This window comes from Photinus pyralis, unplaced genomic scaffold (assembly GCF_008802855.1).
Source record: "Photinus pyralis isolate 1611_PpyrPB1 unplaced genomic scaffold, Ppyr1.3 Ppyr1.4_LG6, whole genome shotgun sequence".
NCBI classification, from domain to species: domain Eukaryota; kingdom Metazoa; phylum Arthropoda; class Insecta; order Coleoptera; family Lampyridae; genus Photinus; species Photinus pyralis.
In genome coordinates, this window is record NW_022170663.1 from 14861474 (window position 1) to 14867003 (window position 5530).

Here is a 5530-nt window from a genome sequence, read left to right on the forward strand (position 1 = left end):
ATCGGATGATTTGACGTTGACGTCTTGGCGAACTGCCAACTTAGAGATGAAAAGTTACCAAAAACAATGTTACAATGGAACTCATTGAAACACTGTTTTTGCCGAAAACGGTTGCACAAAATTCTCATTGTAACACCGAAATAGAAAAAATATATTTCCTTGCAGATTTCGACATGCAGTTTCTTCGGCACTTCAGAGCTTTTCAGATTCAGTATCAGATTCGAATTCATTCAACTGTTCCAATTAGTTTAATTATTTAAGATCTTCAGACTTTGTGGATCACGTTCTACGTCTTTAAGTTCTTCCGGTTATTCGCCACTGAAATATTCGGATTCTTTGAAATCTTCGAATCGGAATAAATTGGTTATTTCAAGCTTAAAAAGGTAGATGATTAGGTTAGATTTGTATTGTATTGAGATACGTCAAAAGATTGGTCAAGGGGGACAACTTTTTAACCAAAAACCCCCTTTAATCCTCTGTCCCCTTAAAAGTTTTAAATGACAAGTGGTATCGAGTAATAGCTTGTTTGAAAGGTCTTTCGAAGTCCTTTATTTTGACGTTTGAAAAGTCAGAAAAGAGTTCAAAATGTTCAATGATATAGGCGATGTTCAAATTCATGACGGACATTTTCAAAAACGTGTTGTGGGATACATGGCAGCTTTCGATGATGCGTTGACGAAGTTCATCCAAAGTTTGAGGTTGGGGAGTAAAGACAATAGATTTCAAATGGCCCCATAGAAAAAAGTCTAATGGCAATAATAATAATAGCAACAAAGAAGTGATATTTTCGTTTGTTTTTGTTTTCTAACACCAAATTAAGATAGGTTGATTAAATAAAGATTTTTCTAATTTTTTCGAAAACGAATCGACCGATTTTGAAAAATCAAACGGCAAAATAAAGATATTTTAAACAAGCCAAAAAGTCACCCAAACCTAAGAAAGAAGACTGGGTAGATTTAGAAAAGCTAAAACTGCCAGAATTGTTAGATAGGTTTAAAGAGAAAATCGAAGGGAGGCTGGCGAATGACCAGTTCAGGTTTAAGAAAAATAGTGATACGCGCGAAGGTGTATTAACGCTTAGGACCATCTTAGAGGTTAAAAGTAGAAAAAATAACTTACATGGCATTCGTAGATTTAGAAAAGGCATTCGATAGGGATAATTGGAACACTTTAATTACGATAATCAAGGAGGCAGGGATAGTGTATAAAGATAGGAGGGTATTTTACAACATCTACAAGGAACAGAGTGCGGTGTTTAACGTAGAGGGCGAGGAGGCGGATGCCAAGGTGCAGAGGGGGGTTAGACAATAGACAGGGCTGTCGGCAATATTTAACCTTTATATAGAGGAAGCCATCAATAGAGTAAAGAGGATTTTAACTTAGGGGTCAAAGTGTACTTAGGGCGAAACCATACAAACGCTGAGATACGCGGATGACATTGTAATACTAGCAGAAACGGGAAGCGGTCTAGAAACAGGGTTAAACTATGGAGGGAATACTATTTGGAGAGTATAGAAATCAACCAGGAAAAAACAAAAGCAATGACATACGCGAAAAGAAAGGATATGAATAAGATAAAGGTCCGAATAGGAAGCAAAACTTTAACGCAGACTTCTCGTCTTCCTACAATTTCTCAGTTTCATTAGGTTTTTCAGTTTCATCGGTTTCTTCCGTTTCTTGGATTCTTCATATTCTTTAAACTTTTGAGATTCTACCAATTCTTTGGTTATTTCAAATTCTTCAGAAAATTGATTGATTGATTGATTGATTGTGCTGAGAGACAGTACAGTCTTTACACTTGTCAGGGTTTGTATATAAATTTAACATAAATAATATAAGACACTATACACTTTCATATAAGAGACATAAGACACAATTGCAGAATTAAAATGACACAATTATAAAAAAAAACAAAATGTAAAATGTAAGAGATCAGGTGACTAGATTCTATAAATTCTTCAAGCGAATAAAAAACATGTGTCACTAAAAATGATTTTAACTTGTGTCTGAAATTGTTGTACGGCAATTGTCTGACATTTCGGGGTACAGTATTGAACAAGCACTTTGATTTATAAAGTACACCTTTTTGGGTTACATTGAGCTGAGAAAATGGACATCTAACGAGATCTTTTCGTCTAGTGTGAAAAGCTGTAGGGATTTTTCTGATCTGTCTATGTTTGACGGCTCCTCAGATTCTTCCGTTCCTTTGAACTTTTCAGACTCTTCGAATTCTCATTCTGCTCTGCTCATATTGAATTTTTTGGATTCGATTCTTCACATACAGGGTGAGTTTTTTTTCATTTTAAGCATTGGGATCTCGGAAACCATAAGACATACAGATTCGGTTAAATCAGGAAAGAGTTGTCGTTTTAAGAGATTATTTTAGGTATACTTTTGTTTTTTGAAAAATATCCATAGTTCACTAGATATAAGCGATAAACCGATTTAGTGATTCTTCATGTAACTGTTGTAGAATCGTTATTATTAGAAATACAACAAAATGACACGAATAAAAGTTTTAGACATTTGAATGCTTAACATGATGAACATACCAATTTCCTTCTATATTTTACAATTTTTGAGTTATATTATAATACAAACTTTAATTTTTTTTTAATGGTAGCCATAGTTGGCCTTGACCTTTTTAAAAAGGAGAAATTTTTCTCTTTATAACGATATAAGGCTTGCTAAACTTATTTTAATAAATAAATGGGCTGCAGGAATTTTCGTATTATTGAGAGGTAAATAAACAGAGTTTGTCATGGAAAACAATAACTAGTGAGATAGGTAATAGTGTAACTGTGGCACATTTGACATATTTAAAAGCCATCTTCGAAAATTCACTATGAAAGTGAAATTAATAATCATATTCAATACACTCTTAAAAGGAAATCGTATCATGCCATGGAAAACAAATAAACAAAATACCGCTGTAGTCTTAGTCTTAAAGAAAACTTGGATTTAATGTTTTGTGCGGAATTATTGGATCGCGACGAAAATTGGAGAGGCCAACGTTATCTTCATTTTTTACCAAATGAATTTCAAGATATGTAGGATGGGTTAGATTTGAAAACACGACGTAATTTACGCTGGTTTCAACACAACGGTGCCCCGACGCACAATCAACTACAAGCACAGATCTAAGAGTGTTTAGATCTGTGCTACAGTACGAGAGCACCTAAACCTAAGTATTTCCAAATTCATGGATAAGTAGGAACGGGTCGGTCCTTTGGTCACCAATTCTTTTCGGTGTTCTCAAAGGGTCTAATTTATCAGCGAACGTATGCGACGAAAGAGGAACTACGTGATGCTGTGGTAAATTCCTTTCGCAATTTAGATAATATAATAATAATAATATTTATTTTCTGTGGACATATAAAAATGTATAGGACACGTCAGTAACAATAAAAAACAACATATATAAAGCAATAATATGTGAATTGGATATTATCACAGTCTACATAGGTACGTGAAGTATACTTTAATATTGTATTGTCAAATAATGGCTTGCTAGAAGATCAAGGTAAGTTCTTGTGAATGAATTCCGTAATCGAATAGTAGGTGTTTTGATGTAAATTATCTTTAATTATTATAGATGGATGATAATACGGAAAGCTGGAAATTCTATCGCGAAAAGATGCTGCTTGTGTGTAAATATTAATGATGGACATTCTAACATTTGCCGAGACAGAATTATTTGACATGTAATTAAGTCAAAGTATAAATTTAAATGTAATATTTCGTAATTTCTTTTCGATATTGTTCTTTTTGTGACCCTAAAGTTTTAAGTTAATTATTATAATTGACTGAGTAATTAAGAGAACAAAAATGTTTCCCATAGCAAAATCTGTTTTTACTACTCTTAATAATACAAACAGTTCTGTATGATGTTTATTTGTCAAAGTAAGTACAATGAACCTTATATCATTGTAAACAGAAAAAAATGCACTTTTTAAAAATGTAAGTTTGCGTTATAACTTGAATATTATAAAAGAAGAATAAATATTAATAAATGTATCTTATTAAGCGGAAAAAAATCTACAATTTTTGTACTTTGCATATTTCTGTATTTCTAATACTAACGATTCTACAACATTTAAAAGAAAAATCGTTAAATCTGTTTTCGCTCATATCTAGTAAACTGTGGATTTTTTTCAAAAAACAAAAGCATATCTTGAATAAGCTCTTAAAACGACAACTCTTTCCTCATTTAACCGAATATCTATGTCTTACGGTTTCCGAGATCCTAATGCTTAAAATGAAAAAAAAAACTCACCCTGTATATCTGAACTATCAAGGATTGTTCGAATTTCTCCAGTTCTTCAAATTCTTCCGATTGTTCCAATCTGTTAGACCATTGAAATTTTGGCGTCTACGGGTTTTTCAAACACTACTTAGAATTGGAATTCTTCGCATTTTTTCAATTCGGTTTCCTCAAATTCTTTCATATCTTTACATGTGTCCTTCATTAAACTCTTAAAAAAAGCATATGCACCGCATATCAATTATCGAAAACAAAGTGTCACATGTAAAATTGTGTGTAGAATTCAAAAATGCAAAAAATAACCGTCTGAATTTCAAAATAGGAATATACTATTTCAAGAAAACAATTTACTTTTATAGTGCACTCAAATTACGGTTTGGGGTGTTTTCTTTCGTGTAATTATAAATGAGAAAATCTCAAAATAAGTTTAGTATTCATATATTTGACAATAATAAAAAATTCAAACTTAACGATTTCTATAGTAACTTTAAAACAGTATTACCTCCTTGATTTTTATTTCTAAATGTACCTAAGTACCTAAGCACACCAACAGGCTGGATGTTGTTATTTCTCTCGACGAAACCAAGTGTAAGTATTCTATGTAAAAAAATCCGCTGAAATTGAACGAGAGTTGAAAAACACTTTCTTCTCAAGTTTTACACTTTACGTTTTTTTCTGAAATTACAATCAAAATTGAAAACTTATCGTATGCAATAATGAAGTTTGACACATAGAGCTATCTATGCTCCTTTTTTTTAATGCCATTATTAAGATTAACGCAGCAATTGTTTTTTACTTTCCTCACTAGAGAGGAAAAGAACATTTTCTTCGCTCTTTTTAGAGACGAAAGTAGGTGTTTTTAAAGTAGTTTCAGAAAATGTAATGTCACTATGGTTTTATGACATAAAACAAATTAATTATGAAAAATGTTTTTACTGCTGTCATTAGAAAATAAAACGTCCCTTAAAAAAAGAGTTAATTCTATACACTCTCCAATTTCACTGTTGCACTCAACAGTTTCATATGAGCACCCTTCTTCACGACTACCTGTAAATGATCATAATCGTTAGCAAGTTCAGGGGCGGACTGAGTACTTATCTGAGGTGCACCACAAAAACACTACAATACTTTTTTTTTAAATTGCAGCTGATAATTAAAAGTAACAAAGTATACAATCCAATCGAGGCGCGTCGCCTATCATTGTATTTCAGCACTTTCATACTACGACAAAAAATGATAAATTCATTGTAAAACACTTCAATTAAA